The sequence below is a fragment of the Marmota monax genome, unplaced genomic scaffold, assembly GCF_021218885.2.
Source record: "Marmota monax isolate L192 unplaced genomic scaffold, Marmota_monax_Labrador192_F-V1.1 WCK01_AAM20220418_F8-fsc00551, whole genome shotgun sequence".
Taxonomy (NCBI): domain Eukaryota; kingdom Metazoa; phylum Chordata; class Mammalia; order Rodentia; family Sciuridae; genus Marmota; species Marmota monax.
The window spans coordinates 162,043-186,739 of record NW_026693599.1 but is presented as its reverse complement, the minus strand read 5'-3'; the positions used below and the strand labels follow the sequence as shown (position 1 = coordinate 186,739).

The following is a 24,697-nucleotide window of genomic DNA, read 5'->3' as shown; positions in this document are numbered from 1 at the left end:
GGTGAGGACACTGGCCCTGAGGGCCTTCACGGTCTGCAGAAGCCACGCAGTCAGCTGTGGCTCCACACCAGGGCCGGGCTCCCAGGTCCCTGCAGGTCTGACCCCCTCAGGTTAACGTGGGCTGATCACCACCTCTACCCAGGCCTTTCTGCCCCTGACCGTGGCCTGTGGCCTGGGCCAGGAGCTGGGAGCTCACCTACCTAGGTAGGCAGTGGTCATGGGGCGCGGGCAGGAGCCTGGCTGGCTGCCAGCCAGACATCTTTCCTGGTTGCCAGAAACTAGGACACAGCCACAGCCGGCCTCTCTGGGTGACTGAACTGAGGGAAATCAGAGCCAGGTTGGGCCTGGAGGGGTAGGGCATGTTGGTGGCCCAGAAATGGACTCACACAAAGCAGAGGGAGGCAGAGTGGAAGACTGCAGTCCTGGGAAGAGGGACAGAGCCCAGCACTCAGTCCCCCAGACCTCGAGGAGCTAGAGGCCTGCGTCCCAGCCATTCATCCCTCGGGCAGAGTCTGTGTCCTTCCATGCGGCTGGCCCCCCAGCTGGTCCACCTCGACCTGCCCCAGATGATTGCTGGGGCAGTGCTGACAGCCAGCCCTCGTGGAGCACGTCCACGGGCTGCTACCCTCCATGCGGGCCCCTCGTGGAGGTTCCTGCCACCTGAAGCTATTTCATTTTGTCTATCTCCATTATATAGATTGGAAAATCAACAGGCACCTTACAAGAGGCGGTTTGGGCGAGGCTGGGTGAAGAGCCAGAGGCACACAGGACGGGGCTGGGCCTGGGCGTGCAGGCCGTGGGGATGGCATTCTCCTCCTCTGCTCCTTACCTCAGTCCTTGCCACGTGGGCAGCCGTCCGGGACCCCAGCCCTGTGTGTTGTCCCCCTCCAGCTCTATTCAGCTCAGCTCGTCTCCCATAGTGGCCCTCGCCTGGGCGGGTCGGCCACCACTGCCCACGTTGCGCACTCCCAGAGTCTTTACAACACAGCCCCAGCTGCAGCCCCACCTCGCCCAGCCCTGGAGCCAAGGGCTGTTCTGTGCCTAAGCAGCTGAGTGTCCCCGCCTGGTGGCTAGTGATATCCTAGGAGGAGGCCGACTGATAGCCCCAAGTCTGCGCTCTGAAGGAGGAGGCTCGGAGGAAGTGGGAGGGCTGGGGTGTGCTGGGGGAGGACCGGCTAAGTGAGCTGCGGTCCCCAGAGAGTGGCCTGCAAGGGGAGCCTGGGAGGCAAGGAGAGAAGAGTGTGGAGAGCGGGAGGCACCCGGGATGGCCGTGAAGGACCTCAGGCTGCAGCGTGACCCATGCCTGTGAAGGGGACAGTGCAGAGCCAGTGTGCTGGAGCTGGGGTCAGGCAGGTGACAGGAGCCAGACATAAGGACTGGGGCCACTACAAGGAATTTGGCTTTTGCCAGAAAGACATTGGGGCCACCTGAGGATTTTGAGCAGCAGAATGGAGCGGGCTGCTCGGCCTTTTTTTTTGGCGAGGCTGGGAACTGAACTAGGGCCTTGCCCTGTGAGTCAAGCACTCTACACTGAGCTATGTCCCCCACCCCAACTGTTTTCATATTGTTTTCAGTTGCTGACCTTTATTCTATTCATTTATTACTTATATGTGGGGCTGAGATTTGAACCCGGTGCCTCACACATGGTAGGCAAGTGCTCCGCCACTGAGCCCCAGCCCGGGCTGCCCCGCCTTCTCAAGAGAGGACTGAATGCCAGTCAGAACAGGCTGCCCAAGGTGAGGGAGTGGCCAGAGGCCACTTAGGCCGTTGCCATAGCACAGCTGAGAGTGGACGGTGGCTCCCACCAGGCTGGAGTGGAGGAGGCAGAGAGGGACGGGATTCCCGCCATGCCTGGCGATGGGCCAGCGTATCCCTGGCACGTGCGGCTAAGAGAGGACTCGAGATGGGCCCTGGTTTTCCCCTGAGGAGGTCTCCACCTGAGGAGGGGAGGCTGTGGGAGAAGAACTTCCCCGGAGCACCAGACGCCCGCGCTGGCTTGGGGAGCCCGCAACGCCCGCCACGCAGAAGGGGTGTTGGACACCCAGCTGGAAAGGAGTTCAAAGGTGAGTGTGGGCTGGAGGTCGTGGGGAGCAGCTTCATCAGAGACTTCACGTAAATAAAGGGGGTGCTGAGCTCAGAGCTGAGGCCCAGAGCGTACGGGCCTTCAAGATGCAGCAGAACTGCTGGGGGCTGTGGAAGGGCTGTGGGCGCGAGGGCGCCCAGGGGGCCTGGTGTCCTCTGAGCGGCACGTCTGTGCCACCCAGGTGCTGACGGAGCCCCAGAGGAGCACCGCAGTGGCACACCACATGGCCGGTGGGGGCAGAGGACTGGGGTTCCTAAGAGGACTCGAAGGTGCCCTTGCCGAGAGTGCAGGTCAGCGGAGCAGCAGGCGGGGGAGAGGCAGGTCGAGCGCTGGCTTTTGTAGGGAAACGGGGATCCAGGAGCAAGAGGGACCTGCAGGGACAGCTTCAGCAGGTGGGAGGGGATGGGGCTGGTGAGAGGGGAGGTGCTGGCTCTGGCCGGGCACAGGGACATCCATCTGCAGTGGGCCCCCCCGCAGGCAGCAGGGTGGGGGCGTGGGTGCAGCCGCTGGCAGGGGGCAAGCGTGGTGGGTGGGGCTTGCAGACCTCTACTGCAGTGACTTGGGCAGCAAGGTCATCGGCAGAGTTGGGAGAAGGAGGTGATGTGGGGTTCGAGGGAGGTGAGGGCCGCTGGTCTGGAAGGCATGTGACCGGATCCAGGAGGTTTGAGAGGCCTGCAGGGCCACTCTCGTCCGACCCTTCTCTGAATCGAAAGGCGGGCAAGCCAGCATGTTGCACGCTTCCCCAGGAGTAATCAGCTGAATGGCTGCAGGCTAAGTGTGGAGAGGAAATTGGGTTTGCCCTGGACCGTGGCTTTGCTGGAGAGTTCTAGACGGACGGCAGGGGAGTCCAGTGGGTGTTCGAGGAGCAATAATTCCCAGAAGGGGAAGGCGATCTGGCCAGAGCAGGACAGAAGAAAGACGTGTCTGCATTGGTAGCCTGGTGTTCCTGGCAGATCGAGGGGCTGGCGAGCTGAGCACCAGGAAGCCACCCAGGACGCAGGCGACCCCCATCCAAGTCGGGGGAAGCGTGGCAGGGGTGGCGCAGTGAGGGTGGGCTGCTAGGACAAAGTGCCGTGACTCATAACCAAGAGAGGCACGTCTCTCCCAGTGCTGGGGCCTACAAGTGGAAGGTCAAGTGCCACCTTCAAGTGCCACCGGTTCACACCCGAGAGCGCTGCCTCCCAGAGGGTGCTAGGCTGTGGCCTCAAGCGATGAGGGACAGAAGGCCAAGGGTCTCACTAGTCCCCGGGGCCTTTGACGAATCCCGTTGATGAGCAGAGCCCTCAGACCTGCCCACTCCTGGAGGCCTCACTGTCTAACACCAGCACCTAGGGCTAGTCCCAACCTGTGAATCTTGGAGGGACACATATTCGCAAATCAAGGGCACAGAGGCACAGTGGGAGGGGGGCTGGGCACCCGCAGGGCGGGCAGGAGGGGAGGAGTCCTGGAGGAGTGCGGTTTGCTCCCGATTTCCACATGAGAGGGGTGGACTCACCTGGGCGGTGGAAACCCAGGGCCCAGGTCCCCTGCCCTGAAGCAACATCTCACCTTCGCAGAGTGACCCACGGGGAGCTCTCCCCTCGCAGAGCCTCTTGCCCTCCCTGCCCAGAGATCACGGCATCCCACCTGGTCACCTTGATGCTCGGGAGGTGATCAGAGGTCGGCTGGGAGAACGACCTGCCCCACACCTCCATTTTCTAGCGGGGTGGGGGGGACTGAATGCCGAGAACTGGAGGGCTGGCTGAGGGGACAGGCTTGGACCTCGACCTCCCAGACAGCATCATGCAGGTTCTGTTGGTGTGCAGCCTGACTTCTCATTTCCGTGTGCCAGCTGCCTGAAGTGGACCCCGCCCCATGGTCCCCTGAGAGATGGGAAATCACTTCAGATGCCAACATCTCACTTGGCCTAGGACTTGGGGGCCACCTCAGCCCCCACACTCCACGTCGTCAAAGAGGGTAGATGCCCTCACAAGGCCCTGCCCAGCGGTGGGGACAGACAGTGCTGAGACGTGCCCATCTCTTTGTACGCTGCAAGACACAGCATCTCTGGACCGGCCTGCAGTCCCATCTGCCTGGCTGTTTACCCGTCTCTTCTCGGCAGAGGGCCAGCAGTCTGCTTATTCATTTTTAACCTAGCAGAGCTTCTTCCCCTGCCCACAGTGCTTCTGAGGAGGCTATTATCTTTGAACAATCAATGCTTGGCAGCAGCCCAGGCGCAGGACGGCTGGGCCTACAGCCTTCCTCAGTACGGAGTCCAGGATGCTGTTCTAAATAAGTGTGCAGACCTAGAAAAAGGACAAATATCAAGTAAATCTTGCCTCTAATGGCCCATCAAGTAATATTCGTGGAGATTAGCTGAGAGAACCTGTGAATCTCAGGACATATAAATAACCCTCCTTTTGACAGGCAACACATAGACATTTTTTTTTAAGAGCTAAATGTCAGGAAATCCATTTCTGGAGGTCCACAAGGAGACAGGCCCATCAACACGCTGCTACCTCGGCGATAAATTTGGGAATGTAAAATACAGATCATGTCTTTGAATTTTCACATCCTCATCAGCGACCTCAAAAAATCAAAGACTGGGGAGTCCTCACTTAAATCAGCTGCTGCTACCCTCTCTGGAAGCATCTCCATGCTGATGTTGTCTCCCAGATGGTCACAGTGGGAGGGGATGGAAAGGGAGGCCACCTCAGACCTGCCTCAGTGCACTCGGGAAGAGAACGAGGGGACTGCAGCCTCGCAGGGACCGCGCTGACAGCATGAGCATTGTGTCCCTGGGTCCCCCCAGGGAGGAGCGTCTGGACATGGGTGTGTGCCTGGGCTCAGAGACGCTGTGCTATCTGTGAGCTGTTTCACCCAAGATCCATTTAATTTGAAAGTTCAGCTTTGAATCTAAATCCAAAGGGATAAAAATAATTCTCACCCTAAAAATCTGGATGATTTCTAATGCTTCTCAGGTTAAGGCTCTGAAATCTCCACATCTGAAGCCTGGACACCACCCACCTCAGGGCACAGGAGGAGATGCCGGGTCTGCAGGAGGTTTGGGAAGGGATTCCAGGGAGCTGCTTGCAGGACACCTTTCTTCCCACACACAGGCACGCCGGCCACCCTTACTCTGTGGCTGAGGTCAGACAGCAGCAGGAAGCTACGGCAATGGCCACTGCCTGCTCCTTTGGGGCCGTTTATTTGCTTCCTTTAGCTGGATCTTTCTCCTGCCCTGAGGAAGTCCCCCTCAGACCCCCCTTCCAGCCGTTTGCTGTGCTGCACTCACTGGATCCTTGTGCCACCCCGGACAGCACATGGGCGATTCTGCACATGCCCCGGGCGATCACTGCATCAGACCTCAGGTGGATGGAACAGGGTCCGATGGGGCAGGCACTGGCCTTGGGGCTGAAGGGCAGAGGGCCTCACGCTGTGGTGCCTGACTGGACCTCACGGGGGACCACAGAGAGACACATGGCTGCCCCTGAGAAGCCACGTGGCTGGCAATTACATAACATGAGGTTGGAAGTGACAGGTGGCATGAGAGTCTTGGAGGAAGGGAGGAAGAATAGAGGAGAGAAGGCGGTCTCCAGCTGGGGTTGGGGAGGCTCTGCAGGAGGAGGCTGCCTACGAGGAGGAGGAGCCACGGGCAGGGCCGGAAAGGACCAGGCGATGTACAGACATCTCCTGAGAGAAAGCCAGAGGGGCCAACGCAGAGGTGTATGCACGGGAGCTTTCACACTGGCACACTCAGGAGCAACCCGATGTCTGATCGTGTGGGAAGTGTGTATAGACTGGCAATTCACCAGAGACCAGGGTGGGCCCGCGTGGAGGCCAGCGAGGAGGGGCAGCTGCAGGGAAAGTGGAGCAGGGCCCACGGAGGAGCGAAGCCGAGGCTGCGGAGATGATGGCAGGAGAGGACGTTTCAAGGTCACCTTACATCAAGTGCCGGCAGGGGTCGGGCAGGGCCAAGGCTCCACGGAGGGTATCAGCAGGCTTAGCTGAAACTGGAAATGGAACAATGGGGGAGGAAGGCAGGAGGGACGGCTGAGGACTCGGTGGGTGGGGTGGTGGAGGGTGGACGGTCCTGCCAGGAGGGGAGGGTGTGAGCACTGGGAAGGGCCTGACTGGTTCAGGTGGGGAACCAGCTGCACATGAAGCAGCTGTGGAAAGGGCTCTGTGGGAGGCGAGGTGGGAGGTGCAGGAGGCCAGGTGGCATCTGACCTTGGCAAAGGCAGGAGCCAGGGTGAGCACAGAGCGGGGCTGGCGGTAAGGGCAGGTGTGCAGGAGGGAATAGCTGATTTTATACTCACCTGGTGCACCGGCCCTGAATGTCTGACAGTCAGTCAGCACAGATTCTGCGCTCTGCACAGTGGACGTCCATCCCACCCTCCCCAGGCCACTCCGCCCCCAGCCTCTCCTTCTTCCATGTGCACCACCCCCAGATAGATGAATGCAGGTTCTTGGGGAGGACAAAGCCAGAGCTCCTGAATGCCTGCCTCCCCTCACTGCTCAGGAGCTTGTAGGGGGAGACTTCTCTTCCTGAAAGTGTCCTAACCGAGTGGACGAAAATACTATCGGACAATTTTAGTAAATAAAACTAAAGGCATTAGAAAGGATAAACTGTTAGACTAATTTTTTTAAATAAAACCTCTCCAAAATTACAAATCCTAAAATATAGCAACTCAAAATACAGTCGTGGGATTTGGATGCCTGAATGCGCCTCCCGTTGCGCCTCCTGGAAGAGGGAGGTCTTGTTGTGACTTGTGCCTGGACAGTAGGTGGGCCCTGCACAAGTCAGCTTTCTGCTACTGCAACACAAACCCTGAGATAACCGACTTGAAAAGCAGAGTCTCTTCACCTCTGAGGGTTCAGTCTGTGCCGTCTCCGTCTGTGGCTTGCCCTTGGCTGTGGCCAGCGGCACTTCACAATGGGAATGTATGGCAGAGCAACGATGCCCACCTTATGGTCAGGAGGGAGAGAGAGGGGTCTGGGTCCCACTGTGCCCTTCAGGAGCATGTCCCCCAGAACTAAGACCTGTCACTAAGCTCTGCCTCCTGAAGGCTCCACCAAACAGCGCCTCCCGGGGACAAACTTTCAACACTGGGTCCTTGGGGCACCCTCCAGACCTGAACCACAGCAGGCCCCTGCAGCACACTGCCTGACGCGCACACCTGTGGAATCCCTGCTGATTTGTGTCTGGGCAGAACCCGGAGCTCACCTCAGTGCCAGCCTGTGCCAGCAGTGAGAGTCCACACCCCTGGGTCCCCGCACTGCCCACCTGCAGTGAGAGTCCACACCCCTGGGTCCCCGCACTGCCCACCTGCAGTGAGAGTCCACACCCCTGGGTCCCCGCACTGCCTAGACTCCACCTCCCCTGCAGCCTCTCCTGCAAGACTCTCCCTCCCTGTTGGCTGGATGCAGCGGGAGGTCTTGGTGGGAGCGCCTCTAAAGCAAGGAACTATGAATGACCTTCTGCAGCTGAAGGTGACCTCCAGGCACTGAGGTGGCCTCCAGCAGACAGTCAGCAAGAAGCTGGGCGAGCGTCTGTGCAACCAAAGGGAATAGATTCCACCAACATCGAGCGATCTGGTTAGTGGGCCTGCTCGGCTGGCGCTTGGCTGAGGTGCGACTAGGTACGTCCCAGTGCTAGCCGTGAGACCCTGAGCCACACCCCAGCTGGCCCATCCTGGACTCCTGCCCCACAGGGGCCAGGAGACAACAAGCTTGTGTTGCTTGAAACCACTAAATTCTGGTGATTTACTTCCAGTAACAGAGCCTGGCCCAGAAGTCCAGACACGGGACAGCAGCGTCCCTGCCCGGTTCCTCCCTGTGTGAAAGCCCCGCCCAGCATCACTGGCACGTGGACCTCAGCCTGTGCCCACACTGTGTGACGGAGGCCGAGGGACGCCAAGGCTGTCCATCCCACTTCAGAGCCGCCGTCCGTCCTTCTCCCAGCTTGCCATGGGGCACTGCCTCCTCCCTCTGCCTCCACGTAGACGGAGACCAGCCCACGTTCCAGCCTGTGCAACCACCAGGGCTCACGCCTGTAGCTGTGCCCTGTAGTCACCCATGCTCCTCTCCATGGTCAAGTCTAAGTGCCTTGTCCCTTCGAAAGAACACCGTGCAGTAAAAAATGGGGTGGGGGGGCTATGTTGAAGTTGGAGCCAGTACGTGGCAGGTGGAATCCCTGAACATGGTGGGGTCAGCAGAGTAGGAGAGGCTGAGCGGGACCTGGGCACCCTTGCAACGCGACCTCCCACTTGCAGCTCTGGGCCTCATCTCCTGCCTCCCCTGGAGGTGTGTCTCATCGTTAAGGCAGAGGCAGGAGAGGCATTAGACCTAGGTCGCGCCTTTGCAGGGCCCAATTGGTCCCTGGAGACCATTACGCCTTCACCTGTCTGTCCTTCCAGCTTCCGCGGCTCCCCAGGGACCCCTTCCCACTGGGCGAGGAGCGCACCACCTGCTCTTCCTGATTATCCCGCCAGCCTTTCCCTCCGGTTTGCCCCAGGCACTTCTGCCGCAGGTGTGACGATCCCTCACCTCCCATTAACCAGGGCTACCAGCTCCCTGACCTCCCACCCATCGCCTAATTGTCACTCGACTCCGGGGCTCCCAGGGCCCTCTGCAAGCTGGGTGTGGGCAGACTCCTCATTAAATCCCTCTTGGTGGTTGCTGTCCAGCTGGGTCCCATGCACGGACTCAGCCCCTCCCTGGACAGGGACGTTACCCAGGGCTCCTCGAGGTCCTATCAGGGATCCAGAACCCATTGCAGCAGGGGCACGTGGGACATGGGATTACCGCAGAGCCTCCTGCTGCCATCTCCTGACATGGCTTCTGAGCCAGGGGGGAGCTGCAGGGCGAGACTGCCTGGACCCTGGGTGGCATGTCCACGACTTGGAGTTGAGCCCTCTGCACTGTCCTCGGCCAGGGCACTCCTCCACAGGCATGGGCATCTCCTGCCAGGTCAGGGTCCTGGAAATGGCCACTGTGGAGACCTCCAGGGCCCAAGACTCCTGGAGCCGGAGTGCCTGGCCTGGCCACCCACACAGATCCAAAGCCCCTGCCTGGGCGCCGGGCGTGGGTACAGGCCAGCCTGCCCACAGAGGCTCCAGCCCAGCTGACAACCTGAGCAGAGGTGGCCCCAGGAAGGCCTCTCTGGGCTCTGTCTGTGGTGGGGGGCAAGGAGGCTGCCCCCATAGTTGTCCAGCAGAAGGCAAAGCCTTCCTAGCCGCTGAGGGCAGCAGGTCAGTGCGAGAGTGGGGTGAGTGCCTGGTGCAGGTGAGGGGTGCAGAGGACGCAGGACAAACCGAGGGTGGGAGAAGCCACTTGAGAAGTCACTTCTTCCGGTGGTGCAGGAGGGCCAGCCCTGTGGCCAGGGAAAGGCGATGGTGGGTTCCAGGAACCTGAGCCCTTGAGGAGGCCGACCTGGCCCCATGGTGACCAGTTCCTCCTGCACTGGGGAACTGCATGTCATATTCAACAGCCTGTGTCCAAGCTAAAGTCCGCCAGGCCTGGACATGGTGCCAGTGAGCAAGAGAATCCACGTGGCCATCAGAAGGCAGGGAGAGGAGCTTGTCCCCGCGACCTAGGGATCATTGAGGAATTCTATTATTGTCAAGGACAAGAGTAAAGGCTCCACGGGCTTCTTTCCTTCTCACAAACGGGGAGACGAGTTCAGCACACTAGCTCACGGCCAGCTCCGTTGACGGGCCTCACCCGGCTCTTAGAAAGGACGGCCTGGAGTGTATCCACTGGCACCTCTCCCAAACAGTGAGCCCTGGCACAGAAGGCTCTGGAAGATCCTGTGGCCTTTGCAGCTGCCTGGCTGGCCGGGACTTCGCACGCCTTCCTGTGTCTGCTCCTCTGGTGACAGAGCTGTGCTCACTGGGGCAGCCACCAAAGCCCTACTCAGCAAATAAGGGCTTTTGTGGCACACTTTCTGATATCTAAATCCCTCCCTTACCTCCAGCTCAGAGTAAGCTGAGACCTCCCTTCCTTGGATGTGGTTTCAAATGGCTACTGAAGCTCAGCCCACGGGGCTAGCCAGAAGACCCTGCATGTTCAGACGCGTTGCCTCCAGGGGAGATGCTCTGTTGGGTTGAGAGGAAGCAGGGTTTGGGGGAACCTGGATGCACTCTCATACCAACGGCAGGCCAACTGTGCCCACCTGTTGGGACAGTCATGTGACCCATGCCTGCCCCAGGGAAGCTAGCAGATGAGACTTCATCCTGCAGTCGAGTGACTCAGCCAGTGGCACAGCCAGCACCGCCCATGAGCCCAGGGGAGCTGCTAGAACAGCCAACAGGACTCAGGTCTCCAGTCCAAAACCTCCCAGGGAGTGGGGGACGTGGCACAGCCATGGGACCAGGTCACGGCCAAGCTTCCCGGGGAGATTCAAGAAGGAGCCACCTGGGGCGTCTGGAATCTGCCAAACCCTTGTGTCAGAGACTGGCAACAGGTAGGAGGTCAAAGACTCTGGGGAGACCTCGGGATCCAGGATGCACTTGCCATATCTGCTGAGGGTCAGCCCCTGGGGGTCAGGCATGGAGCAGCAGGACCACTCCATCCCCTCCTGGCCACAGGGACTGAGGATCCACGGCAGTCCCGCCAGGAGCAGGCGATGTCCTGGGAAGGGAACAGAAGTGGCACAGGACACTGCGCCTGAGGTCCCAGGCCCCAGGCCAGGGCAGTGAAGGCCACGGGAAGAAACTGGGTTTCGCCACTGTCGATCAAGTTCAGGGATGAGCTAACAAGAGTGTAGCAATAAAGTCGTTCTCAGACACTGCTGGGCTGATACAATTTGAAGTAAAGTAGTTTCTTTTTCTGGAGAATTATAGGTAACTAGGAATTTTGGGGAGCCTTCCTTAATTAAATAATCTGAAACAAGGATACAAATATGTCAATCAGGGTTATCACAGACTAATTACATCACAAAACAGAAACGATGCAGGGTCTATGTTAGGGAAATGGCCAGTTAAGCAATAGTATCCCTGTGTGATTAACATGAACTGGACAGAGAGCAGAGTGATAAGGGGCCTCCACCAGCACAAAGCTCGGGCGCTGCTGGGAGCCACTGGGAGACCCTGGTGTGCACATGCGACCATGAGGAGCCAGGCACAGGCCAGCATCTCCCTGCCTTCTGTCAGGAGAGGTGGGAACGCCCTCCTCACATGGCCACAGTGGGGGGGTGGAGAGTGAGATAAGGCGGGGGAACACACCATCAGTCCCCCTCCATGTGTTGGGAGACGCCGGGGCCCCTCGGGGCTCTTGGAGGATAACAGAGACCAGGTGCACGCCAGGGAAGGACGCAGCACTGTCTCCTGCAGCAGCTCCGCAGCCGGGTCTGCAGCAGAGGCAAGCCCAGGGGCCAGGCCGAGGCCTGGGCGGATGTGCACTCCGTGATGGGCCCTAGGGCCAGTGAGGCAGGACGATGGAAACAGCTAATGCGGGTAGTGGGGCTTCGCGAGGGAACCTTCCAGCCCTCAGCTCGGAGCAAGCCCGGCACCGCAGAGTGGGGCCCGAGCCCTCGGCCGCCCAGCTTGCCTCCAGGTGCCAGGGCACAGACCCGACTCCACGGGAAAGGCCACAGGCACCCTCTCCCAGCGTGGGGGTCTCCTTGCAGGTGCACACAGGGCCTACTCCCCGCCCAGCACCCCGTCCTGGAGCCGGCCCTCCACGTGCACAAGGGTCGGCAGCTGTGCCGTGGCTGTGCTGTGTTGTGTTGTGGGACAGTTCTGGGTTGTCACTTTTGGGTGGCCATGGCCCTCTTCCTCTGGCTGTGTTGTATGGCCGTGGGGAGGTGCTGTGCTGGCCTGTCCCTATGTCCCTGATTGTTGTAGGGACAGACGAGGCAAGACACCGAAGACAGCAGGAGACAGTTTTATGTGGCTGCAGCCAGGCTCAGGGGGCACAGCTTCTGCTGTAATCAATCCCCTGAACCCCGAGTTCAGGGAGTTTCAGAGTTTTATACCCAACCTGTAAAGGTCCCAGTCTGCAGAAGTTCACATAAAGCAGCTTTTTCCTTCACTGTTCTGGGCAAGTTAACCCTTCAAGGGCACCCGAGAAGGGCAGAGCTTCTTCTCCCCCTCTCTCCTCCCCTGCCAGCTGTTACCATGGGGCCCAGTTGTGACTTCTCTTATCTTGGAAATTAGACATCTCTGTGGAGCCCAGCTCAAGGCCAGAGGCCTGGTTTGCACAAACTACTGAACTGGACACACGTTTGTGAAAAACTAGTAAGGGGGTGTCCAGCACCCAGAGTGCCCATTTCTTCCCGGCCAGTGGCCAAGTGAAACAGGGCGACACGAAAATAGGCAGTTTGTCTACATGGAACTCTTTTGCAGAGACTCTTTTGCTGAGAGTCCTCCGTCAGCCATGGCGGAGATTTCTGGAGCAGCCCAGTGAAGGCTTCTGTGGAGGAGGGTGCCACTTCATGGTGGCCTTCAGTTCCCTGATGCGGTGGCAGAGGTTCACACAAGAATGAGGGGACCTCAAGTGGCAGCTCTACCCTCTCCTCCAGGGCCAGGCTCACTGGCCTTCCCGCCTCACAGTGACTGCAGCCGCCAAGGTCTCAGACCTCCAGCCCCAGCCCCTGCTTCCTTGGCCTGAGAGCCCCTCCCCCAGGGCAGCCCCTCATTGAGGGCCACGTCGGTGACCTCCCACCTCAAGTCAGACTGCAACCGAGGCAAAACATTCTTTTTTTCTTTTTCTCCCCTTCATTATTAAAGTCTACTCTCCAAGGCCAGGACGCCTCTGTGAGGACACGGGAGCACCAACAGCAGGAAGGAGTCTGGCTGTCCAGGCCAGGTGGCGCCACCAGCCTTCACCCTCTCTGCAGTTCTGACTGCAATGAGCCCAGTGCCAGGCACAGGCAGAGCTCGGGGACGGGCTGCGGCACCCCACAGCGCCTGCCTGGCCACTGCAGGAGTCCAGAGAGCACAGGAGGGCTGCTGGGCTAGCAATGTGCACATGCAAAGGCCCTGGACACCAACTCGGCAGAGACAGTGGTTCCCACCCCACAGTTGACAGGGAGTCACACTCTGGGCCACATGGGGCCTTACCTTCTGCAGAGTAAACAGGCAGGCTCCAGAGGGGCCCTTCCAAGGAGCCAGCCTCTCTATCCCCTCTGGAGCGCCCTTCCTGTGCACTCGGGCCTTCGCCTCTCTGGCACTGGGCACACCAACACACAGGCGGAATGGAAGGAGGCAGCCACAGGCCACCCAGTCTGAGGAGACACGGGGAGTGCCACCCAGCAGGCCCTGAGCAGAAGCATGGAGGAGGGCGGGTTCCGCGGCGCTCTCAAGCCCCCCGTCGGCCTGCGAGCTCATCTCCGTGCCGTCCTTGGACGTGCAGGAAGGACGGTTAATAATTCATAGGGCGAGAGCCTCCGTCTGCATTATTAAATGCCAGGGGGGCTGAGAGAGGAATGTATCTGCAGCCGCACTTGGAGCCCTCCCGTGTCCTCTGACCTCCTGGCCCTGGGAACAGGACCATCCCTGGGCAAGAGCAGGATGGGCGAGGGTGCCAGGAGAGGGACACCACGGCTCCAGCAGCCCTGTCCACCTGCTGACAGTGGCAGGACCCAAGCGAGGCCCGGGGCTTCCTCCAGCACAGCTGCCGGCGGGTTCACACACCGGAGCTCGCGGCACGCACACGGTGCAGGGGCCTGCGTGGGCCTCTTAACAGCCGGCTAAATCGGGGCTCAGCAGACTCCCCTGAAAGGCATCGGCTGACCCCAGGGCTGCACTGGTGAGGTAGCCATCCGTTCTAAGAGGGCACGCTCTTTCCCCCAGGTGACCTCAAGGCATGCCGCACTCAGCAGGTGCCACCTTTTTAGAAGCCCATAAATGTCTCAAAATTACCCACTTTAACTAGAGCTGACTTGGGGTCAAAGCACCCCTTCTTTCCTCTTCAGGCTCTCCACATCCTGGGAACCCACAGGGGGCCTGAGCCCACAGTGACCCCCTCTATCCAGCACCCTCTTCTGCCTGCAGGAGCTGGCCCGTGCTGAGGGGGCCCCGGGGTGGTGAGTGGGCAGTAAACACTGGAGCCAGATCAGATGGGCTGAGGACTGACTCTGCTCCTCCCTCTGCGACTGGGGCGTGTCCTGGACAGTGGGAGACGCAGAAGCCCCCCAGATGCCAAGCACATGAAGCTTCTCCCTGCCGCCCAGACTGGACTCTCCCAGCCTCTCCCTGGGACCTCCAGGGACTGCAGGTGTCTGTCAGGTGCTCTACCGGCTGAGAGCTGCCTGAGGCAGTGCTCTGTGCTGTCACCCTCCCTCCACCTGAAAGACCCTAGCCACACCTCTCTCCTTGCTGCCCACCTCACCGCTGGCACTCCCTGGCCTGGCGGGGCTGGCCGGCATCAGCGCTGTTTCCTCACGAAGAACCAGGCCGTGCGTTCACCTGTGGAAGGGAACTCGTGCCCCTGCTACCTCAGGTGTGTCACGCAGCCACGACCCAGCAGGGAAGGTCAGCGGCGACCTGTCTGCCCCTCCACAGCCCCAGCCCCTGCGCACAGTGAGGTGTGCGGTGGCATCCTTCCCTGCCATGCCACCACGGAGGGACCTCAGTGGCCACCTCGAATGGTGGCCCTGCGGAATGAGGCGTGCCATGCGTTCACCTGTGGAAGAGAACTCGTGCATCTTGGAACTGACGGGTGGCCTCTCCCCAGCTGCCAGAGACAACCCACACCCTCCTTCCCAGAGGGCACAGAGCAATGGCAGGCCCCGGGCTGCATCCTCAACAGCACATAGCCCGCAGCACGCAGCACGCAGCACGCAGCCCGCAGCACCCAGCACACAGCACACATATACACACATGCATAAAACACATCACACAGCACACAGTACCCAGCACACAGCACACATATACACACATGCATAAAACACATCACACAGCACGCAGCACGCAGCACGCAGCCCGCAGCCCGCAGCCCGCAGCACGCAGCACACATATACACACATGCATAAAACACAGCACACAGCACACAGCACACATATACACACATGCATAAAACACAGCACACAGCACACAGCACGCAGTAGACAGCAGCAGCACACAGCACACAGCCCACAGCATACAGCACACATATACACACATGCATACAACACATCACATAGCACACTGCACACTGCACACAGCACACAGCATATACCAGACACACACCACACAGCATACACATACTCACATGCATACAACACATTACACATGCCACACAGCACACACCAGACACACATCATACACCACACAGCACACAATACAACACACACCATACATAGAACACATCACATACACACAAACATACAACACAACACATACCACACAACACACACATACATACAACATACATACAACACATCTCACATACATACATACACAGCACACATCTCACGCACCACATAACAAACACACACATACAATACACACACCATACACCACACATGAACACCACACAACACACATACAACACATCACACATACATACATACAACACACAGTACACACCACCTACTATATACACACACACCATATACCATATAACACACACAACACACACATACATACAATATATCACACACACCACATACAACACATATCACACACACACACACACATACACTGATTGCCTACAAACCTGTGCTCAGGGTTAGCTCTGGACAGGACCCACCCTGGCTGCTCCTAGGGTCAGGGCGCTTCCTGGCAGTGTCCCCTGGGCAGTCAGGAGGAGCAGGCTGCCAGTGTCCCCGCCGCTCCCCGACCTGCGTGTCTGCTTCTCCTGTGAGCAGCCGTCCCCAGGAGAGCTCCTGAGCTGCACGGCCTGGTAGGTCCCCCGCCAGGCGCTGTCTCGAGCAACCTTCATGTGGGATGGCCCAAGCTGGGCTGACCCTCCCAAGCAGGGACAGGCCTCTCCAGGTGACAGATCAGGGGCTGCCAGGCTCAGGCCCAAGGAGGAAAATCGTGTCCAGGGTGGCCTCTGCACAGCCCGGCACAGACGTCAGCCTCGGGCACGTTGGGCTCTTTTCCTTGGTTTGTGGGTCTGAGGGTGAAAGGAGTTGGGAACCGCAAGGCTGGCGGGCAGAGTGGGAGCCAGAGTCAGCACCTGCGGGGTGCACCTGAGAGACTGACCTGCAGGGCAGAGGGACAGAGTGGACACAGGGGGCTGTGTCACCTGGGACGGGTACAGGCCCCCAGCGGTCGCGTCCCCTCGGGGCAGAGATCCCTTGCCCCGTCTCTGCTGAGAATTCCCCCTCCTCCCTCTCCGTTTTAGTGCCAAGCTTCCCCTTATTGGCCATCCACTGCTGACCCCTTAGCAGGCTGCCGAGTTCTCTGAAATCGGAGGTGGTGTCCAGAGAACTCCAGGGCCCTGGGGAGGAGAAGGAGGGAGAATGGCCCATGGGGACAGGCCCAGCGGTACCAGCGGCTTCTGGGATGTCAAGGCAACCCACCAGCCTGGGTCCCTGCCTGCGCCCCCTCCTCGGGGTGGGTCTCAGGCCCTGTTCCCACAGCTCTGGTCTGCAGAAAGATGGCCAGGTCACACCCATTACCCCAGCAAGTGGGTAAATAGTAACTTGAGCAAAACACAGCAAGCCAGAAAGAAGCAGGAGGAACTGAGACACCCTGTCCAAGCACTGGCAGCCCGAGTCGGCCACAGGGCCGCCATGCACGCAGTACAGGAGACATGGCGGAGAGGCCTGGACCCTGCCTCCGGGTGCAGTGGGGGCGGTGCTATGCAGACTGGACTGAGGACAGCCGGGTGTTGCCGCGGGGTGCTGGGGCTCAGAGCAAGCGGAGTGGGCCATGCGAAGGGGAGAGATGCCCCTCACTCAGTCCCTGGGCCTGGCCTGTGTGCACTGCCTCTGAGCTCCCAGGGTCACTGCAGGACAGAGGTGCCTGCCTCCACCCATAGTTCTGGGAGAGAAAGAAAGAAAACAGTGGAATTGGGGGGCACTCTTGGACTGAACTCAGATAAGAAGATGCCATTTCAGGAGGCCTGAGGGGCCATGGGCGGAACCACGGCCTCAGCAGAGGCCAGAGGCTCTGCCCTTGGCAGCAAGGGCAGAGGCTGCAGTGGACAGAACAGCACCCAGAGGTGACCACACCCATCCTGGAACCTGTGCCTCTACCTGACGTGGAAAGGGGACTGCAGGGCGATAGGAGATCATTTGAGATGCAGAAGACCACTCGGATTACCAGCTGGGCCAGGGACACATAGCGGTCCTTGTAATGTCCAGAGAAGAGGTGTCTCCAAGAGTCCAGGGTCCCCAGAGAGAAAAAGGAATTTGACTCAGGACAGGAAATTTATGGGGACAGAGCAGAGTGGGAGAGAGAGCTGAAGCCCCCAGCAGCTGTGGCAGCAGAGGTACCCACGCAGAGGAACACAGGGGTCCTCAGACCTGGAAAGGGGGAAGTCCTCACCCCAAGAGCCCCCAGAGGGCAATGGTGCCCCACAGCTTGCTGACCGGCTTCTGCCCCCAGAACAGGAAGAAGGCTCTGTCACTTCTCCTGCTTAGTCGGGTGCCTCTGACAGAGCCACAACCAGCTGGCTCAGGGGGCCAAGGGCCGCACCTGGCTGAAGGGCAGCTTGGGGTCCCCACAGGGAAGGGCACAAACGCAGCCTCTGAGCTTTGTTCCCTACCAGGGCTGCCCACTGATGAGCCCTGGTCAGAAAGCAGAAGGTGAGCAGCCCAGGGGCACAGTGCAGAAGGGCAGAGGGTCCCGGTGCAGGGAGAGTGGACGCAGGGAAGAGAAGGCCCAGACCCCCGTGCACAGACCACGCACAGAGCATGCAGGAGGTGGTGGGGGGCTGGAGCACGCACCAGGCGGGGGCGCACCTCTGCTTGGCAAACCCCCACCCCACCCGAGCACTGGGGTGAAGCAGCAGCCTTCCCCCCCACAGGTGGGCCAGTCACAACCCAGGGACCAGGTCTGCTGGAGTCCATGCTCCCTCGTCCAGGATGAGAGGAGACCCCAAGTGACCAGGTCCACCTCTGGTGCCACTTTATGGACTCTCGCTTTCTGAGTAACTGAGTGGGGCACTTTCTATGCTTCCCACAACCACTGGACACGTAGGGCAGCCTCAGGAATTGATGGGTGCTTCTTGCAAAGCCATTAGCTACTACATGAGAGCCCAGGCTCAGGGCAGCATCTACAGACCGGCGAGGGTCTGCTCCAGGAGAGTCCTGGTCAACGGTCAGCCCTCAGACAAGCAGCCCCCAGAGGACGAGAGCGATGCAGGGTCTCTCTCCTCTGAGCTCAGAGGACCTGGATCCCGGGCTTGTCAGTGCCTCCTCTCTGAGGCTGGGACCACAGGTCACCTCTGGGTGCGCCCTGCTTGGCACACATTCTCCGCAAGAGAACAAAGACAGAGATCTGCAGGCAGAGACAAGGCCTCCCAAGTGAGCAGCACGGGAAAGCAGCACAACGTGGGAAAGCACACACGTGCCACGCACTGCACTAGGAGGGCCTGCCCAGAGGGCCCTGCCCGGCCCCCACCGCCCCCTGCTGCCTGCCCGCAGCCCTATCAGTTACTTCTGCCCACAGAGGTGCCCTCAGCCCTCGCCCTGCGCTCGCTCGCTCGCTCTCTCGCCCTGCAGCGAGGATGGCTGGCGATGCCGCTCAAGGAGTGGGATGCTCTCAGACAGCTCATTTGCATGAGCAGGGCTGTGTCTTTGGGAAGATGAAAGCCAGCCCCTCCCTACTGCTCCCCTGCTCAGCACAGCCTGCACGTGCTCTTATCAGGAAGGGAAGGGGGACCCAGGCAAGCCCCCCCCCCTCCTGCCCAGAGGTTCTTTGACTGCATAATTGAGACCAAGGGAATCAAAGGCACAAAGCAAGTGGCACAGATGTTTCCATCACAGGTACCTCAAGCCGCTCCGAAGGGCCCTCGTGAGCAGCGCCTGTGAATATATTTCATGCCTGGCTCGCCGAGAATTAGCATTGGAAATCACCCTGCCAAGGCAGAGCTGGATGAATTTCAATCCAGCCCCGACACCAGCCGCTGCCGCCGTGTCAGCCCCAGTCACTTCTCTGCAGAGAGCTTTGCAAGACCAGCAGAAGCCGGCACGTCACTGTTGACACAGCAGCTTGTCCCTTTTCACCGCTCGGCTGACAGCACGCCTGGCGCCTGCCTGTGCTCCACACTGAGCCGACCCAGGTGCCCAGCTGGAAGCTCCCGGTTCTCGGAGATGTCAGCTGAGCTCTGCGTCTTGGACGGCCGCGCTGCCAGACCAACTGATTGGCCTGACAGCCGCACGGGCATCCAGGAGGGGAGGTGGCAGGGACCCTGTGGAGAGCTGAAGCGTCTTTCAAAGGAAGGCCACGCTGCTTCTGGAAAGGAGCCCTGTGAGGGCTGGCCTGGCCCCACCGAGAGGCTGCTCCCTCCAGGGACCCTGGAGGCCTGCGGGAAGGCCTGCTCTCTGCAGGACCCGCCTCTCCCTCTGTGTCTTCTCACACGCTGATTTATTTGCCCTTTGTAGTCACGTGGAGGGAACCTTGAAGAGCGCCATGAGAGGTCCACAGCTGTCCCTCCTGGCCAGTCCTCTGCAGGGCAGCAGGCACCAGACGGAGAGGCCTCCTCTTCCCAGGGTGAGCCCTCAACAGACATCAGGCCTCCCACCCTGGTGGGCACTGACCAGCCGTGCCTCGGAGCCCAGGCTGATCAGTCCCTATGGCCTCCGGGAAGCTGAGGCGAGGTCGGCTGCCGGCAGGGGATGCCACACTGGCTCAGCCTGAGGGAGCATTTGTCATGAGCCGGGCATCTGACCCCTGTGCCCCGTTACCCCTCATAGGCCCACGGGGGGCTGCAGTCCTGCCTCTGACACAGGTGCAGAGTGTGTGGCCTGCAGACCCAGGACTGCGCAGGCCAGTGGGGCCAGCAGCACACTTGCTCAGAGGGCAGCAGGGACCCAGGCAGGACAGGGCCGAGCTGAGTCTGGGCCCCCAGGCAGCCGATCCTGCAGCTGGTGGCCTTGCAAGGCTGGCTGCATGCACGGTCTCAGCCTCTGTCTCCCGCTTCCTTCCTGTGGAGGCCCTGGAAGGAGAGCCCGAGCAGGATCGAGGAGGCCAGGCCCCTGGGGCTCCCTCCTGTCCACCTCGGGACCACCAGAAAGCTCCTGCAGGGTCCTGCCCATGGTGAGATGCCGGAGCCGAGAGTCCCTGGGACAAGCCAGCGAGCCCTTCCCTGCTCAATGTCACCTTCAGAGGCCCTTCCTGTCCTTCTGGCAGACTGGCATCTGCTGAGCTGTGTTCACCATGAGGATCAGACACCCCCCCATGCCAGGTCTCCTGTCCCCTGCCTGCTCCCTGCAGGACGAGGCCAGGCGAACCCGGGGCCTACCGTGAGTTCAGGGCACACTGTCTCCCTCTGCCCCGGGGCCAGCCTGCCTCCAGCCACGCTCATGCCGTAGGACTGGACCTGGCCTGGCCTGGCCTGCAGCAGGCTCTGACCCCTCCTTGTGTCCTTGGTTGGGAGCACAGGAAGCTCAGGCTTTCTGCCTGTCTTGGGGAGGCCCTGGCTCCGTGACTCCGCGGGGACTTCACTCGACACACCAGCGTTTCGAATGGCGCACAGGCGTGGAGAAGGGGATTTGCCGTGGACTCCTCTGCTGGATGGAAGCGCGGTCTGCTTCCCCAGAGTCAGTCCGAGATATTTAAATAGAATTTGGGAGCCCAGGCGTTTCCCATCTGCCATCGCAGTTAACGAGCAGAGTTCTCGGGAAGGAATGGGGAGGGTCCACCCCCACGCCCACCCCCACATGGCCTCCAGAGCCCCCTTTGTTCAAGGCTCCCTTCCTTATCCTCTCAGGAGTAGGCTCCCCCAAATAAAATGCCCCTGGTCTCCTGGCACCGGCCTCCCTGGGGGTGGGAGGAGGGGATCCTTATCAGATGGGTGCTCTGAAGAGAGGGTTGTCAGTGAACCCCCAGGGAAGGTGGTCTCAGGAGAGGCAGGAAAGCAGTCCCCAGGGGTCAGAGGACCCTGGGCCACTCCTGCAGAAGGCTCGGTGACTCGGTGACACCTGGGGTCAAAAGATTCTGCTCTTGACAAGGGGGTGTGTGGTCCTCCGTCATCCACTGGCCCTGCTCGGGAGGCCAGGACAGGAGGCCAGCAGCTCACACACCTTTCACAGTGCCACCTGCACAGGACCTTGCCATTCCTATCAGCCCTCGGTCTCCTGCCTGACACGAGCTTCTGAGCCACCCGCCCCCCTCCGGCACCTGGGAAGCTGCTCTGGTCCTACAGCCGTGGACCTTTGGCAGGACTGAAGGGCCCTGAGGCTGAGGGCTTGGCTGGCCCTCCTCCTTCTTAAGTCTTGGAGCCTCTAAAATGGAACAAAATTAAACAGACGATATTTGCAGCTTTAGCCAGGTGTGGTGACCCACACCTGTAATCCCAGTGGCTCAGGAGGCTGAGGCAGGAGGATTGCGAGTTCAAAGCCAGCCTCAGTAAAGGTGAGGCCCTAAGCAACTCAGTGAGTTCTGTTTCTAAATAAAATACAAAATAGGGCCTGGATGTGGCTCAGTGGTTGAGTGCCCCTGAGTTCAGTCCCAGATACTGCCCCCCTCCCCCAAAATTTGTAGCTTTCCCCTTCCTTCCCTGGGCTTTTAAAGAGGGTTCTGTGTTCATGCACAAATTGGAGAGGCCAGGTCAGTGCCCCTGACAGAGACCTTGGAAGAGGAGGAAGGAAGGGTGTTTGAGGGGGTCTTAGGGGCTGGAGAAGGCAGCCAGGGTGACTCAGGGTTCAGAGGAGCTGGGGACCTGGGGACAATAACACCATGGAGTTTACAACAGGCCAGATGGGTGCCATCAGAACTTTCTGGAAAGCCGGAGTGCGGTATCTGAACATGTTGAAGAGTTTCCTGTTGTCACACTCTTTCCTGAGGGCGCTGTCCCTCGAGACCAGGGTCCCTGGCATCCTGATATGCTATCCCTTGAGACCAAGGTCCCTGGTGTCCTATGTGCAAGGCAATGGCTCCTTTGTGGTTCCCAGGTGGCCCACCCCGATGGCTTCCCACACTGGACGATCACCCTCTTGCGGCCACTCCATTCCTTGGCAGGGCTGGAGGTGCTGCGTCCATGCTGTGCGCCCCTGGCTGTTTCTCTCCCGTGGTTCTCCATGGAGTTTGGAAGCTTAGTGCTGGGCCTGCTGCCCTGGCCAAGTTGGAAAGGGGGCGTCACAGCGTGCCCTCCTCCTGAGGCTGCCCCCCCTCCCGCCACGCCCCAGCGCCAGGCCTCTCCCTGTCTCCCCCCACCCAGCCTCTCTGGGGCCTCCCTACCTCGGTTTCTCTTTGAGAATCCCACCACTGCCCTGGCAGGGTTGTCAAGAGAGCCCTTTCTCAGGAACGAGTGTGTCAGACCTTGGAAGATGGCCCACGTGGTGACCCTAAGAAGGTGCCCTCTCATGGCTCCCTGCTGCCAGCCTCCCTCCTGTAAGCTAACCTCCCTGTGCCTGAGGCTCTAGCTGCTCGGTGGGCAGTTACACCCCTGGGGGTTCTGCTGTCAGCATCTGGGGGGAGAGGTCCTGTCCAGACAATCCTGGACACGTTGGCACTGCACCCCGGCACCAGGAGGCAGAAGCAGAGAAGGAAGGAAAAGCGGAAGCCGCACCTCTCTGTCGGGAGGCAGCTCTGCGTGCCCTCACTGGCAGCTGCGGAGCGGAGCTGGGGGAGAGCTGGGAAGAAGGCCGTGGCCATTCGCGTCCTCCCACCCCAGCCCCAGAACTCTGCAGAGTTCTGCACTCGCTGCCATCTCAGGAACAAATGTCCAGAAGCCTCACTGCACACCCCTGCAGGCCTGTGCACATGACCAGGCCAGGCTCAGGTCAAGACACACAGCGGATATGACACAGAGAACAAGTGAATGGCCACCTGGCCCCCAGGGCCGCGGAGTCAGGGCAGCGGCCTGTGCCCAGTCTGCAGCAGGACACAGAACCAGCTCAGGTGTTCAAAGGCTGGTGAAGAGAACATTGGCAGGTAAGGACGGAGCTGAGGAAACCCAGAGGAGACCCCAGCACACAGGAACGGCACACACAAGCACACACAGGCATTAACCACAGAAGCAGCAGAAGCACAGCTAAGTCTTCTGCAAACCCAGATTGATCAGCAGCGTGATCGCCACGCGCTGTTAAGACTCCAGCCATGGGCAGGGCAGTCAGCCGGATCTCGGTCGTCACTGTGCCTGTGAGTGTGAGCCCTGAGTGGAGAGCACGGAGCAGTGGATAATGTCCATAGCTAATGGTTTGCCTCCCTACCCAGGGCTGCAATGCTAGAAGAGCAGGAAATCTTATTTATTTATTTATTTTTAATTTGTGCCTCCAGACTTCGGAGAACATCTCCTGAAATGCTCAGAAGGCGCTGAGCGGGAAGGTAAGTGGGCAGACCACTCTGCCGACTGGAAGCACTGGGGGAGAGCACCCTGCAGCTCCTGCATGCTCCTGGGGGCCAGCCTTATGCTGAGGCTGTATGGGAGGACCCCCACCACCCCCCCTTGCATGGAGAACATGCTTTCCCGACGAGCCCGTTCTTACCGCTCCAATGACAGACCCCAAATTGGAAAAGAGGAAATGCGTCATGACCTCATGGGCGAGAATCAGGTGCACACTGAATCTCAGGCGGGACCTGGACCCAGGGGAAGAGTCCTACGCAATTTCATTTGAGGGGAAAGAGATGTGCATTCCATCGACTGGCCAGCCCAGGAGCATGGGCTAGTGACAGCTTGGAAGCCTTAGAGAGGCCCACCTTGTTTCTGAAGGACGCAGGCGGTGGTAAGCTGGCCACTGAAAGGCTGAAGACAGTGGCCCTGGGGTGAACCAAGAAAGACTGAGGGGCCGAGCAGAGGCAGTCGGGGAGCCATGACACTGAGGGACAGGCCAGGACGACGTGTGGACTGCAGCTAGGTCGGGGTGAGACCAGCATGCCTAGGGGCCTCCTGCCTGGAGACGTGGGTGGACAGCAGCTCCCCAGAGACACCTAGTTTCCCTCCCGTTGCTCCCCACCTCCGCCCGCGCCAGCCTGACCCACCGAAGGCAGGAGCCTGGAGCCCAAGGACCTCACCCTGCTGCAAGGGACAGCCTGCAGCCTTGAGGGCAGAGAAGGCGGCCTGCAGAGCAGTCCAGGAGCAGGAAGGGCCAGCAGGGAGGGTCAGCAGCCGCTTAGCAGGAAACCGAGCTCTCTGGGAACTTGGCTACTTCTAACCTGTACTCTTTCCCTTCTAGTTCCCCCTAGAATTCATAAAGGATTTTCAAAATGTCACCCTGTCACCTCAGAGATAAGAAGAACCAAGAAAATGGGATTTCACAGGAGCAGCAGGGGCCTCCTGGGGCACTGTGGGGGCGGGGGACTCTGGGCTGTCCGGAGAGCTCCCTGGGCGGGAGCCAGGCTCCTCCTGCTCTGGAGACAGCGGCCCTCACCTGAGTCGCCCTGCCCTGCCCAGCTGCCTGAGCTTCCTCATGAGGCCCTTGGCGTCGGCTGGTCATTATGCCTGCCCTTCCTCCAAGGTCAGGCTGCCCTCCACCACCACCCACTGCCCCCCTCTGACAAAATGCCGCTGCCCCTCAGGGTCTCGGGAGCCTCACACGCCAGCCCACATGTATGTCGGACATGAAAGGGGGTGTTCGGGAGGCACGGACTT

At 59.9% G+C, this 24,697-nt stretch overlaps 1 long non-coding RNA gene across 1 annotated transcript; it reads left to right on the top strand.

The window, feature by feature from the left end:
- The first annotated feature begins 1,776 nt into the window (after positions 1-1,776).
- Positions 1,777-24,270, top strand: LOC124103040 (uncharacterized). The gene is made up of 3 exons (XR_006855079.2): positions 1,777-2,063; positions 7,839-23,433; positions 23,609-24,270. It is a non-coding gene; the product is annotated as an uncharacterized LOC124103040 (long non-coding RNA).
- The last annotated feature ends 427 nt before the right edge of the window (positions 24,271-24,697 follow it).